This window comes from Stenella coeruleoalba (genome assembly GCF_951394435.1).
Source record: "Stenella coeruleoalba genome assembly, chromosome: 20".
In the NCBI taxonomy this organism is placed as follows: domain Eukaryota; kingdom Metazoa; phylum Chordata; class Mammalia; order Artiodactyla; family Delphinidae; genus Stenella; species Stenella coeruleoalba.
Window position 1 is genome coordinate 53,967,324 of NC_137166.1, and position 15,837 is coordinate 53,983,160.

A 15,837-nucleotide genomic window follows, 5' to 3' on the forward strand; every position below is an offset into this window, starting at 1 on the left:
ACACCTTGGAATTCTCCCATCTCCCTGGGAAGCTGATAAACATTCTCCTAACATTTCAATGTTAAAATCAGTCTCAATGACCAAACCAATCTTTGGGTGAAGTTCCATCCTAATCCGGTGAATGACCATAACTGCAATTTAGCAACAACAACAAAAAGTGCTCTGGAGGTGAATATATGAAATTTCTACTTTATCTATCAAACAGAATATTCCTATCGTATACTGTTCGTTTTTTAAAGTCTTGAATATCGATATTTTCAAATTATTGCACTGAGTGCTTCAAGAACAAAACTGAAATTGCACGATTTTGAAATTTTCTAATATTTTTCGTATGCTTACTATATTCCTATTTTCCCCTCATGTAAATCAGGGTGGGTGCATGCTGTGACATTTAACTAGGAAAAAGGACATTAAGAAATACATTCATACACTGCATATTCAGGAATGGGGAGCAGGTTGTAGGGAGTGCCAAAAAAAAAGAAAAATTCCAAAGGTGGAGTCACTTACCCCTGAGAGGACAAACCCAGACTTAATTGCAGCTTCATCCCTCCCAGAAAAGTGACCTTAAACCAATCACTCTAGAATTTCCTAAACAACACTAGTGAGGTAATAGACAGGAAAAGATTTTGCCCTCCATTCCCCCAAAAAGGTAACCTTGCCTGACACTATCTTTTAAATTATTTATTTATTTATTTGGCTGCGCCCGGTCTTAGTTGCGGCACAATGGAACCTTTGTTGTGGCATGCAGGATCTTTCAGTTGCAGCACGCGGGATCTAGTTCCCTGACCAGGGATCGAACCAGGGGCCCCTGCATTGGGAGCTCGGAGTCTTAACAACTGGACCACCAGGCAAGTCCAGAAACTATCTTTTCTTTAACTAATAACTTTCTTATCCTGCCCAGTATCTGCCTATTAAAGCTTTCCATTTTGTACAGCTCCATGGAGCACCTCTTTTTTTACTAGGTGGAATGCTGCCCAATTCATGAATCATTCAATAACACCAACTTGATTTTTATATTTACTCTGTCCAATTTTTGCACAATAGAAGTCAGAGTCTGAAATACACTGCTGTGATTTTTTTTTTTTTTCGGTACGCGGGCCTTTCACTGTTGTGGCCTCTGCCGTTGCGGAGCACAGGCTCCGGACGCGCAGGCTCAGCGGCCATGGCTCACGGGCCTAGCCGCTCCGTGGCATGTGGGATCTTCCCGGACCGGGGCACGAACCCATGTCCCCTGCATCGGCAGGCGGACCCTCAATCACTGCACCACCAGGGAAGCCCCTGCTATGATATTTTCATTATACCATCTGAATATTCTGGAACAGAGGGTGGAGAGGAATTACTCAAGTACAAATTATGAGAATTTAATCCCCAAATTGTATGTTGCTTGATTCCATATTGGAAAGAAATTATTGCAGATTCTTTCAATCCTGAGAGCCTAATGGTGCACTGTTAGCTTCTCTTGTAAAGTACTGAGATGGGGAAAAAATGTGCTGGTGGAAGCAACAGGATTCATCCAGGGTTGACAAAAGTGATTAAATTTATTAATTAAAACAGGAGACCCTACAATACATTCTAAATAAAACACTAGCAAAATGTAATTGAAGCAGTTAAATGTGAATCATACACATAACATTCTGGTTCTTTTGAATAAATTTCCCTCTCAAGATAACTGCTCTCTGTTCAACTTCCAAAAATAAGACTAATTTCTCATTAAACATAGATATATACAAGTTATGGCCATCCAGTGGAGAAAGTGGCCAAGATTTCCCCTGCATTATTTCCACCAGTCAGTCACTAGCTACCTGTCACTTTCCTCCCATGAAAAGCCTAGTTCATTAATGTCCTTCCTGCCCTGTTCAAGGTCAGTTGGTAGACAATTCTGTCCCATAACCCACTGTGGAGTATCTATGGAAGGGCTCCCCGAACATAAGCATGATGGGTCATGTCCTAGTTTTACATTATTTTCTGCCTCTCCCTAACGATAATTTACACAATGTTCAATTTAATAATTCAGTGTCCTTATTTTTCCAGGCAACATGGAGATGAAGGAACTACACCTAATGAAGTTGGCCCTTTCATCTTATTGACTCCTTCCCAGAGACCATCATCAAAGGCCCACACTGAAGGCATAAGATCAACAGATTTCAAACTTCACGTTGAAAGGCATAAATTGTAACGAAGCGCTTTCAAAAAATTGAGTATTTATACACTGGAGATAATGGGCCATTTCCACATATATCCTTCTTACCCTCATATATGCATCATGTCATAAGTTTTAACACACTGTGACTTGTAATGATTCTGCAGTATATAATATCTCAGATTAATCTGGAGAACTACAGGCTGACTTGATCCTAGTATGCATTCTTTGATGTGTGGTCTATTGTAAGAATTGCTCAAAAAATTCCCCAAATTTATTACATTTGTAAGGGCTCTCCCAACTATGACTTTCATGATGCTCCCTGAGGATGCACTGTTTCTGAAAAGTGTTTCTATGTTCAGAATATCTGTATATTTTCTGAGCTGTACGAATTATTTCATCACACCAAAGGTGTGATTACTTGATGAAAACCTTTACGCATCCATTACATTGAAAAGCTTCTATGTTCCACAGTCTGGATCATCACTTACAAGCATTAGTAAACATATTCTTTGTGTGGTTTCCCTCAAAGATAAGTCTTCTGAAGTCTGGTGCACTGTGAGGCCTGGATAAAGCTTCTGCCCTACATTTCCATGGCTTCTCTTCAATATGGGCTCTCTGCTGTTGCTTAATACTTGAACTCAAGGCAAATGTTTTGCCACACCCATTGCATTTGGGAGCTAACACTTCAGTATGCTCCCCAACTTGTGATCTTTGGGTAAAATCCTTGCCACACACAGTACATCTGTGTTGTTTCTCTCCGGGATAAAGATTCTGATATCTAGTGACGAAGGACCAAAAGTTTGAAACTTTGCCATATTCATTGCATTTTTAAGCATGACGTATCTGGTGACCCTGAGTTTAAGGCACGACCTAAAAGCTTTGCAAAATTCACTCCTTTCGTAATGTTTTGTCCAGTGCTTATTACCAAACTACTGGTGAGATGGGAGCCATAAGTATAGGTTTTGCACATTCATGGAATTTGTGAGGAGTCTTTCTAGAATGAGTTCATTTTCTAAAGGCCTGACTATACTAAATACATTTACCCAGCTTCTAGCCAGTAAGAATTTTCTCATGAACATTAAAATGTGAACCTATGCTAAAAGCATTGCCACACTGATTGTATTTTCAAGGTCTTTCACCAGTATGGACCATCTGATAAGTTAGGCTTGAAAGCACACTGAAGGATTTGTCACACTCATTACATTTACAAGGTTTCTCTCCTGTATGAATAATTTGGTAGATCATAAGGTATAAATTTTGACTAAACACATTGAGACAGTCATTACCGTTGTAAGGTTTCTTTCCATCATGAATTGTCTGACGGTAAGTGAGGCTCAACGCACAAACGCTTTGCCAGACTCGTGATACTTGTACGGTTCCTCTCCACTGTGAATTCTCCGAAGAACTGTAAGGTGTGAATTTTGAAGTCCTTTCAACATATATCATATTTATATAGTTTCTCTCATGTATGGATTTTCTGATGTGTAGTGAGGGTTGAGACCTGAGTAAAGGTTTTTGCACACGCAATATATGTGAAAGGTTTCTTTATAAAACGTTCTCTCCAGTGATTTGTAAGGTGTGAATTTTGACTGAAGGCTTTGCCACAAATCACTACATTTGAAAGGATTCTCTCCAGTATGCACCCTCCAATGAATTCGAAGATGTGGTTTTAGACGAAAGACCTTGCCACTCTCATTACATTTATAAGGTTTCTCCCCAGTATGAACCCTCCACTGAATTGCAAGGTTTGAATTACAACTGAAGACTTTGCTACACATACCACATTTATATAATTTCTTTCCTGTACGAATTTTCTGATGTCTAATGAGGTTTGAGCGGTGATTAAAGGTTTTTCCACACTCATTTGTATACGGTTTCTCTTCGGTGTGAATTCTCTGAAGATTTGCAAGGACTGAATTTCGACTGAAGACTTTGCCACGTACATCAAATTTATATAGTTTCTCTCCTGAATGGATTATTTGATGTTGAGTGAGCTATAAGCCATGACTAAAGGTTTTTCCACATTCATTACATTTGTAACATTTTTCTACAACATGACTTTCCTGATGACCCACAAGGTGTGTGAATTTCGACCAAAGATTTTACCACATATATCCCATTTATATAATTTCGCTCCTGTGTGGATTCTCTGATATCTAGAGAGGTTTGAGCTGTTAAGGAAGGTTTCGTTACACTCGTTACATTTGTCTGGTCTTCTGTCAGTGTTGGAGGAATGCATAAAATCATTCTCATTTGTATTAGAAATACTGGTTTGAGGAGTAAGAGGAATTACGAGAAGCGGTGAAACTGAGGCACTACTGTTGATTTTCTTGTCAGCTAAATTTAAATTTAAATTCATAAATTTCCCCTTCACTTCTCATTATATGGAGTTCATCCTGAAAGCTTAATCCAAGCCTATTTCCAATGGGCTGGATTCCTGCATCCCGTCTACAATGGCAATGTCTTCCATCAGTGAGATTTTTGTTATGGGTGACAGGCATTACTTTATAATGTCTTTCATCATCTCTCTGCTGAGACTCAAAGTCATACATATTTTCCTGGATTTCCCTGAGGTAAAAATGTTCGATTTCATGACTTTCAGATCTTCCCAACATCACTGTTTGGAATACTTCTCCTGTTATCACTGTTCGTTTTTGGTTGTAACTGCTGGATCACACGTATAAGAGAGATATCTACAAGATATAAAGAAACATAGTTATCCTATTCATTACAACCTATAAATAAATGTTTCATATTGAATATATATTACACCAAAAGTAATACTTATACCAAACAGAGTTATGAAACCACCCAACAATGATCTTAAAATTTTTAGAAACACTAAAGGAATAGAATTCTTTACTAAAGAAAGAGATAAAGAAAGAATAACATATAATTCAAGTTCATTTTAAGGTAGCCTTGTTTTACAAATCCTATGTTAAAAACACACAGATTGGACATCAGCTATCAAAGAGAGGGTATTTTTCCACCATGACCCCAAAGCACATACCAATTAACATTAAACATACTGCTGTCTCATAACTGAGGAGAAAAAAATATTATATTACAGATATATTCTGCATACTTACTACACATACATAAGTGCTAAAAAAAGATGTAATGCTAAATAATCCAAACAAGCTAATAAATAATCTAATTAATTGGCTGTTTAGAATTGAAAAATTAATACATAATTGAGAAAATGAAGAATTTGATACAACTTTTAAGAAAACAAAGTATTTTTCTAAATATCTGCTTTAAAACTATGTACCAGGCTTCCCTGGTGGCGCAGTGGTTAAGAATCTGTCTGCCAATACAGGGAACACAGGTTCCAGCCCTGGTCCGGAAGATCCCACATGCCGCGGAGCAACTAAGCCCGTGCGCCACAACTACTGAGCCCATGCACTAGAGCCCATGCTCCACAAGAGAAGCCACTGCAATGAGAAGCCCACGCACTGCAAAGAAAGAGTAGCCGCTGCTTGCCGCACCTAGAGAAAGTCTGTGCACAGCAACAAAGACCCAACGCAGCCAAAAATAAATAAATTAAAAAATTAAAAAAAAAAAGTGATTGTAGGGAGAAGGTAGGATTGCATCTATTACACTATTTCCTATGTAATGTGTCCAACTGCATATTCCATAAGTTCCATTGTCATGCTTATATTCGAGAAACACATACATAATATACTAGGAGATTGTGCAAGAATTTTGCTAGCAGAAACCAGAAGGAAAAACCAGGAAAAGGCAACTCAAAAGGAGATTCATGCATTTCTTCTGTACACACACATGCAAATACAAAGAAATCGAATCAATGGTACAATGGAGTAGGAAGGAGATCATGATTTTGAAACCAAGTCCCCCTACATTTCACTTCCCCTGCCGAGTTTGATTAATCTCTTTATAGAATATTTTATTCCATTTCTTGTCCCACACCTGCTCCCCTTAAGACTGAGGGTATCAAAAGGGTGGGGGGATTGAAACTGAGGAAGACCCTGTGGGGCCCTGCCAGCCTTTCCGTGTCCTCGTTTCTTGTTCATAGAAAAAGCCTTAGTCTCCTAGACTTTACCGGAGATCCAAAGAGCAGATTCAAGCCGTTACTATTAGGAGAATGAGGGAACGCAGTAAAAAAGGAAAAGCAAGTCCAGCATAATCTTTAAGGTAGCTTAAACCGATACCTTGCTTTATGACCCCTAACTGCGGCTTCAACCAGTTGTAAACAACATTGTCACAGTGCTCTGGAGATAGGATTTTGTGATAGTCCTCAAAACCAGAACAAAAAACTGGAAAGACATATAGGTGAGGTATTTGTGATACTTTCTATCTTGTATCCTACAACATGCTGACCACCCTACGGAGTAGGTTCAAGTGGTGACTCTGAATGCAGTAGGATGATATTGCAACACATGAGGGAAAGTGTTCTCCATCAGTAATTTTCTGTTACCCAGTAAACCCATTCCACAGGGAGTCCACCAAAAGCTGTCCACAAACTACAGGTGGATTATCACAGCAAAGAAACTGGAAAAATCTTCAGTCCTTAGGACTACGTAATTCAAAAGCACATTTAAGAGGCAAATCGTACAAACTTATGAAAATAAGAAATCAGGAAGAGTACACATTCCCAGACTAGGCAGAGTAGTACAAGAGCCAAAATATGACAAGATATGGGGGTCAGATGCTCGAGGACCTTGAGATGGAACCATGGGCTCGACCCACAGATGCCAAGCTAAGAGCCTGCAAGATTCATATATGCTCCCCATGTAGGACTGGGGATCAAAAAGAGGATCTCTCGGGACTTCCCTGGTGGCGCAGTGGTTGAGAGTCCGCCTGCCAATGCAGGGGACACGAGTTCGAGCCCTGGTCCAGGAAGATCCCACGTGCCACGGAGCAACTAAGACCGTGTGCCACAACTACTGAGCCTGCGCTCTAGAGCCCGTGAGCCACAACTACTGAGCCCGTGTGCCACAACTACTGAAGCCCGTGCGCCTAGAGCCCGTGCTCCGCAACAAGAGAAGCCACCGCAATGAGAAGCCCGCGCACCACAACGAAGAGTAGCCCCCGCTCGCTGCAACTAGAGAAAGCCTGCGCGCAGCAACGACGACCCAACGCAGCCAAAGATAAATAAATAAGTAAATTTTTAAAAAAAGAGAATTTCTCTGTCCGCTGACCTTAGTTTTCCTAACTAACAATGCAGAAGAACCACTCCATCTCCCCGTCACACAAAACCTTGAAGCGCATGGCAAAAGCAGAACACAAGAAATGGCTGAGGGATCTAAACAAGCAGACAGGGCCTGAGACGGCTCCATGCAGGTTCTCAGGTGCCAGATGGAGTAAGAGGGCAGCCAGTGTCTCCCATCTTCTGATTACGTCTTCCAAGTACCGCAACTCTGATCAAACTCAGAGGCTAAGGGGTGGGACTCCAGAGGCATCAGCTCTGATCTACAGGGGCTAATTGAGCATCCAGTGGAATCAAGACCCAGGAGAGATGACGGGGCAAGAGACCCCTTTAAAACAGCCCGCCTCATGCTCCTCAAATTCAAGCAACAACCAGTTCACAGCAGCCAGATGATGAGGGTTGTGGATCTTGATAAAGACCTTGCCTTTGTCTCTCGTGGAGCTGCAGCACCACCGGAGGGTGAAAGAATACATTTTACATGTGGAAGGACAAGAGGGATAAGTTATGGAGAAGAAAAATTTCCTCTGAGAGTTTTCAGTGAATAAACTTCGGTTTTCCCAAAGAACCCTCTACCCTGAGAAGAGGTTCCCAAACACTATTCATGTTGTGGCTTCCTCTCTGCCCTGAGATCCCACCTGTGTTCACACTTTTGATACATTCTCACCCATTTGTTTTTTTGCTATTTTCACACCACTCACCAGAGTCCTGGGCTCTTTCTCTTGCTCTAAAATGGAGATAATGTTCAGATCAGAAATAGAAATTCCTGCTTCTCAGAACAAAGAAATGTATAGTGGGACTTCCCTGGTGGTCCAGTGGTAAAGAATCTGCCTTCCAATGCAGGGGATATGGGTTTGATCCCTGGTCAGAGAACTAAGATCACACATGCCACGGGGCAACTAAGCCCGCACGCCACAACTACTGAGCAAGTGTGTCTCAAGTGCAGCCCGTGTACTGCAAACTACAGAGCCCATGCGCTCTGGAAACCGTGCACCACAACCAGAGAGAAGCCCGCTCGCCACAATGAAGAGCCTGTGCTCCGCGATGAAAATCCTGCATGCGGCAACTGAGACCCCAAGCAGCCAAGAATAAAAAATTAATTACTTAATTAGAAAAAAAAAAAAACGGAAATGTAAAGTGCTGTGGTTTTTCCAAAATCACAGTGCTTTGTTCAGCTGAGTAGTGAAGAAAAGACAGGCGTTTCTGGAAAAATATTTCAAACATTCACCCACTGCCGGCCTCCTTCTCAATGCATAGGGAACAGTGTAATACATATACCTAACACTCGTCCAAGAAATACTGGGTCAAAAGCAAAGGGTACAAAACAGGAAATCAGACATTTTTTAAAAGTCTGCCATTGTGAAATTGAGACACAGATGTAGAGAACAAACATACGGACACCAAGAGGGGAAAGCAGCGGTCTGGTGGGGGTGGGGGTGTGATGAATTGGGTGATTGGGATTGACATGTATACACTGATGTGTACAAAATGGATGACTAATATAAGAACCTGCTGTATAAAAAAATAAATAAAAAATTAAAAAACTAAAAAAAAGAAAAACAACATGGCAGAGATGTCAAAGATAAAATGGGTCTTGAGCAAATTTAAGAGATGTATTTATTAATGACTCCTAAGAAGGGCCTAAAGTCAGTGCTTAATAATTCTATTTTATGTCTACCTTTTAATGTGATTTAAAAAAAAAAGTGTGCCATTGAGCTTTTTTTTTTCAATTTATTTTATTTTTATTTATTTATTATTTTTTGGCTATTTTGGGTCTTCGTTGCTGTGTGCAGGCTTTCTCTAGTTGCAGGAAGTAGGGTCTACTCTTCGTTGCGGTGCACGGGCTTCTCATTGCGGTGGCTTCTCTTGTTGCGGAGCACGGGCTCTGGAGTGCGTGGGCTTCAGTAGTTGCAGCCCATGGGCTCAGGAGTTGTGGCTCGTGGGCTCTAGGGCGCAGGCTCAGTAGTTGTGGTGTACAGGATTAGCTGCTCTGCAGCATGTGGGATCTTCCCAGACCAAGACTCGAACCTGTGTCCCCTGCATTGGCAGGCGGATTCTTAACCACTGCACTACGAGGGAAGCCCTGCCATTGAGCTTTATATATAATTAAGCTCTAGAACAACCTCTGATGTAACACGAAAGGCACAGATCATCTGAAGAAAGGGTCAGTTTAAACTCATGATGCTGCATGTCTGAGTCTCCAAGGGGCCCCCCAAGAGGCACACAGGGGAAAATGCATAACACAAAAGGGCAGATCCCAACATCTAGAGAGAAGTTATCCTCACCCATGGAGATCGGGTTCCTTTACGTTTCCCACATCATGTCACTGTACAAGGCCCTCTGTGCAGGGTCCAGGCATTCCCACCCATCCTAAGAGAAATCAATGGCCACATCTTCAAAAGTCAGCTGTTCCTGAAACAAAAACATTTCTGGGGTGGGGGGGAATGTTGGATAAATTAGGAGTTTGGGATTAACATATACACACTACGATAAATAAAACAGATAAACAGGAAGGATCTACTGAATCACACAGGGAGCTATACTCAATATCTTGAAATAACCTATAATGGAAAAGAATCTGAAAAAAGAATATATATATAGCTGAATCACTTTGCTGTACACTTGAAACTAAGACAACATTGTAAATTAACTATACCTCAATTAAAAAAAATTTTAACCAAGTGGCCATGAGGATAGTTTTTATCTGGGCCCGTGACCCATGGCCACTGGGCCTGTGCGTCCGGAGCCTCTGCTCTGCAGCGGGAGGGGCCGCGACGGTGAGAGGCCCACGTACCGCAAAAAAAAAAAAAGAAGTTCAAAGGACTTCCCTGGTGGCACAGTGGTTAAGAATCCACCTGCTAATGCAGGCGGCGTGGGTTCAATCCATGGTCCAGGAAGATCCCACATGCTGCGGAGCAACTAAGCCCGTGCACCACAACTACTGAGCCTGCACTCTAGAGCCTGCATGCCACAATTACCGAGCCCGCGAGCCACAACTACTGAAGCCCGGGCGCCTAGAGCCCATGCTGTGCAACAAGAGAAGCCACCGCAATGAGAAGCCCGTGCACTGCAATGAAAAGTAGCCCCCACTCGCCGCAACTAGAGGAAGGCCACACGGAGCAACGAAGACACAACACAACCAAAAATAAATTAATTAAAAAAAAAATGAAGAAGTTCAAGGTGAACAACATGGAACAGCATGAAGGGTCACTATATATGTGGACCCACACAAACACACACATACACAGAAAATGTTAGTGATCTTCCTACTATTTAAACCATTAACATGATAGTGTAGGAAAAATACAAGGCCAGGGAATATACTGAAGATATAATTTCAACTACAAAAGATATATACTTTTGATATCATGAGAAGTGATTGCAACTGATGTCAAAAAAAAATTTTTTAAGGATTAAAAGGGAGTACCATGAACAATAATACCTACACATTACATAATCTATAAGATACAGGTAATTTCGTAGAAACATAAACCTACTAAGTTGGAAACATTAAGAAATAAAAAATCTGAACAGAATTATAACTAGAGAGATTCAAGTAGTAATGAGAAACCTCAAAGAAATACTCAGGAAGAGATGTCTTTACCTGCATAATTCTACCAAACATTTACAGAAGAATGACCACTAATCCTGCTAAAAATCTTACAAAGAGTTGAAGAGAAACTCATTCTATGAGTTTCTCATAGAAAACTCATTCTAACTCATGCCAAACTCATTCTATGCGGCCAGCATGACTGTGATACCAAACCCAGAGCATCACATAAGAAGAAAGGAAAACTAGGGCTTCCCTGGTGGCGCAGTGGTTAAGAATCCGCCTGCCAATGCAGGGGATTCGGGTTCAGCCCTGGTCCGGGAAGATCCCACATGCCGCGTAGCGACTAAACCAGTGCGCCACAATTACTGAGCCTGTGCTCTAGAGCCCGCGAGCCACAACTACTGAGCCTGTGTGCTACAACTAATGAAACCCACACACCTAGAGCCTGTGCTCCACAACAAGAGAAGCCACTGCAATGAGAAGCCCGCGCACCGCAACCAAGAGTAGCCCCCGCTCACAACTAGAGAAAGCCCACGCACACAGCAACGAAGACCCAACACAGCCAAAAATAAAGAAAGAAAAATAAAGAAATCTATGTAAAAAAAAATAAAGACAACGGGACACTCTCTCCAAAAAGAACTGCCACACACAGACAGACACCCAATTTGACCAATCATTTCATGGGTAACTGTTGCTCACACTCAGAATTTTTGGTCTATTCTCTCATCTCCATTTTACAAGTGGGCTCCCCAAGGGCCAGAGGGGAGATATCTCTGAGAAGGTCTGAATTCAGTGAAGAGAGCCATGTGGAACTGAATTCTGAAAAGCTTCCTGAAGGACCAGCGGGCAAAGTTTGTCCTTACTGTCCATCCCACTTAAAACACAGGGACGGGGACTTCCCTGGTGGTCCAGTGGTTGAGAGTCTACCTTCCAATGCAGGGGACGTGTGGGTTTCATCCCTCGTCGGGAAACTAGGATCCCACATGCCGCGGGGCAGTTAAGCCTGCGCGCCTCAACTACTGAGCCTGCACGTTCTGGAGCCCGTGCTCCACAACGAACAGCCCCGCGTGCCGCAACTAAGACCCAACGCAGCCAAATAAGTAAATAAATATTTTAAAAAACAAAAAATAAAAAACACAGGGACGATCTTGCATGTTCCTGAGCAAAGGAAACTTCTCTTGCAAGGTCTGATCACACTGACACCAAGCAATTAATTATTCTTTCTCAGAAACTCAAAGAAAAATATTTTAAAAACACAGCATTGCAAAACCATTGCCGCTGGTGTGGAAAACACTGAAAGGGGTCAGCTTAGAAATAAGCTGTGAGCAAACTTCTTCATCATAAATAGAGGGGCTTTGTTGGAAGGTTTCACATCAATCCAGCCCATCCTTCCTCACTTGCACAGAACAGTCAAGAGGGCCCTGAGGGAAACATCTTTATAACACCTCACAGCTCACAATTTTAACAGAGCACACAAAAAGGAAGAAAACGGAATATGAGACTAACTGGTTAAACTAGGTTTTGGCTGTTAATATAAACCATCATTGATATCTTTACCAAGTACACATCAAAATAGCCTAAAATTATTTATTAGTTACCAAGGAACTTTTCCCATATAGGAGATAAAGAAGAGAAAGCAGGCAGGCCTCAAAGGAACCTGAAACATACTTTTTTTTTTTTTTAAACACATTTTTTAAAGAAATAATTTGTGAATTTTTTTCACCTAAAAATTCTGCTGTTAAAGTTTTCAAAAATTGAGACTAAAATGTTTAGAAAAGAATGATATGAGTTAATTATAGACCACCAAAACTTATTCCAGAAATAAATACTTATTTACAGGAAAGGAGAAACTGAATGAACTAAGACTTACTCCAACCTACAAAAAAAATTATATATACAGAATCAAGAAAGAAAAAGTAAATGCATTCACACAAAAAATACTTTAAATGTTCCTCTAAAAAGGCACCATGTAGTGACAGAGTCAGTCATTTCTTGCCCCAGGTGTCCTCTCCCCTGACCTCTACTCCATGCCAGGAAAAGGGAAGGGCGTGACCCACAACTAAGTGAATCAAGTCACTGTCCCCCTGGCTGAATAGGGATTGCAAATGGAAGTTATCTTCTCATATAAATAATTACAAAATGCATAAGCCTGTAGACAGCAGCTTTGCAATTCTCATCCTCATTTGTATAATTTAAACAAATTTTAAATGTACTATATTCTAAAACCACAAATCATATATCACGACTTAATCATCCACATCCAAACAGCTCACCATCCAACTGCATCCAGCTCCCACCACCTACCTGCACTACTATGTGTCACCATCTCATTCCGTTTATCTGTCTCCCTAGTTTTCTCCGTCTACGTCTTTTTGCTCCCCTCCGCTCTCCTGCTGTTCCTGCCCTCTTCTCTATTTCCTCCCTCACACCTGGCCTGCCCCACTCTGCAACCTGTTGCCCCTTGTTCCTCTTTCTCCCCCTCCTCCGCTCCCTGTCTACCCTCTGGGTTACACCTCTTCCGTTCCTCCCCACTTGCCGGTACTTCAGTTGGCGACGCTTCCTTCCTGCTCTGTCTTCCTCTGCTCTTCGTGTCCCCCTTTGTCCTCTTTCTCTCCCAGCACCTGTTGCTCTGAAAGCCTTCGTTCCACCTTTTATCCTCTCCCGGACTCACTGTGTGCAGGGCCTCACCACTGCTGCCCTCGCTCCTACCAGGCCTCTCGCCATGCTGCCCACCCGGAGATCCGGCTTTTTAAATTTACTTCTCTATTTTATTGGCCCGCTAGTTTCAAGGCTAAATCTATTTCATTTCACTATCTCTTTGCAAGTCCCTCAGCCACCGTCTAAGTTCCCATTGGTTCTCCCTCATTCTTTTCTGCTTCTCAGTTTTTCTATCCCTCTCTTGATCGCTCTGTCTCTGCTTCTCCTGATCCCCCTTCGCCCCCATATTTAGAAAGATGGCGAGTGAATAAGATGCCCGCCTACCGCAAGAGGCCATTTTCCACCTGAGTTGAACTTGGCACGGAAGAACCACGGGTGTCCACAAGGCTGGCGCAGGTCACGTCCCCCTACGCGGGGTGAGGGGAAGGGCTGACCAAGAAAGAAGCCTGTGGAGCAGAAGGACCGGCCTGAGGAGACGCAAGGACAGAGGCGCTGGGAGGGAGGGAGGGGGTCTCAGGAGAGGGGCGGGCTCTGCAGAATCCCAGGACCGGGGAGGGGACGCGGCCTGTCCAGGAGCGGGGCGGCCGGTGCTGCCCTACAGGGGCCGAGAGGGCGAGGCTGGGGGTGGGGTGAAGGGCGAATCCACCTCGCGGTCAAGGACTTTACAAGGGGAGGCCGAGACAGTTAACAGGTTTTAAGCAGCGAAGTGTTGCGAAAGGCGGTGTCCACGTGGACCGAAGGTAGAAAATACAGGGCAAGCACCATCCTCAGAGAAATTTACAACCCGAAGAGAAAAGATCCCCGAAAAGATTCAGACCGGCTAGATCTGAATTTACCTGGGGTAAATTCAGGGGCGGGTGTGGGGATTTTAGGCCCGTAGTCATTCACAAGACCCTGAAGAGGGAGTAAGAAAGGCCCCGGCACGCGGATTTTCACTAGAAAGGAGAAATTCACCCTGTGTCTTATGACCCTGTCTCCGCCGTATCCGCTTCCAGGTCCTCTGGAAATTGCGCGCGCGATTAGAAGCAGGGCCTCCGGGGGGGGCATGGCCTGGGCGGAGAGCTTCCAGCGAGGAGCCGGAGGAGGAGGGAGCCCAGGTCTGAGAAGGGAGAGCGAGAAGCCCTGGCAGGGGGCGGGCACCGAAGGTACTTCCCAGTAACTTAACGTGCTTAGTTTAAGTGACTGTAACAGTTTTAAGGTAAAAAGCTTACAGTTGCGTGGGCCAGTTACGTCGGAAACCAAGATGTTTCCTGTTAAGATGAAAATGGTTTAAGTAAGGGAATATCCTGTTGGTCCAGTGGTTAGGAACTTGGTTAGGGAACTAAGATCCTGCAAGCTGCACAGCTGAACCAAAACCAAAAAACAAAACAAAAACAACAGGAAAACGCCACACACACACACACACACACACACACAAAACAAAAACCCGTCAGTGTCTTTTTGTCAAGAGTTTGCTTTCAAGTCCTGCTAGTGAGACTGAAGCAAGTTGTGACATGTGAACTTAGTTGCGGCACGCATGTGGGATCCAGCTCCCTGATCAGAGATTGAACCCGGGCCCCCTGCATTGGGAGCACGGAGTTTTATCCACTGCGCCACCAGGGAAGCCCCCTGTATATTGTTTATTCTTAATAGGAAACTGAAGAACATTGACCTCTTCAAACTGTTTCACTAAGCGTTCCAAGCACAAAAATGTTCTACTTTGAATGACCTCTGAAAATCTTTTATATTCTAATATTTTTGGTTTACTTCCTATATTCCTATTTTCACTTCATGTAAATCAAGGTTTATGCCATGCTTTTATTCTAGCGCACACACACACAAAACCACATAAAATATATTCATATAGTGCATATTCGTGGAAGTATGTCAGGTTTTAGGTGGTGTGAAAAAGAAATAACAAGGCCAAGGCAGAGTCCCTTCACGCCAGGACAGCAAACCAAGTCTTAATTGTAGTTTCATCCCTCCCTAGAATGTGGCCTGAAACCAGTAACTCTGCAATTTCCAGATCAACACTAGTGAGGTTATCTACAGAATAAGACCTCAGCTGCACGACTACCCAAAATAGGAGACCTAGCCTCAAACAATCCTGTTTAATTTTTTTTGTGCCAGTAAGTCTGTCTTAACCCACTTTCTCCCTACAAAAGCGTTCATAACTGTACAGCTCCTTGAGCACCACCCTATTTACTAGATGGCATGCTGCCCTATTCATGAATCATTCAACAAAGCCAATTAGATGTTTTTTAAAATTAATTTGTGTCACGTCTTCATTGCGGCACGCATGATCTTCGTTGTGGCATGTGGGATCCTTCATTGCGG

General features: G+C 42.8%; 2 protein-coding genes across 3 annotated transcripts in view; both read right to left on the minus strand.

Moving 5' to 3' along the window:
- Positions 1-15,837, minus strand: part of LOC307178866 (uncharacterized protein) — a 342,766-nt gene that overhangs the window by 187,652 nt on the left and 139,277 nt on the right. The gene's annotated exons all lie outside the window — the stretch shown is intronic.
- LOC307178861 (uncharacterized protein) overlaps positions 1-15,837 on the minus strand; it is a 389,700-nt gene that overhangs the window by 28,683 nt on the left and 345,180 nt on the right. The gene's annotated exons all lie outside the window — the stretch shown is intronic.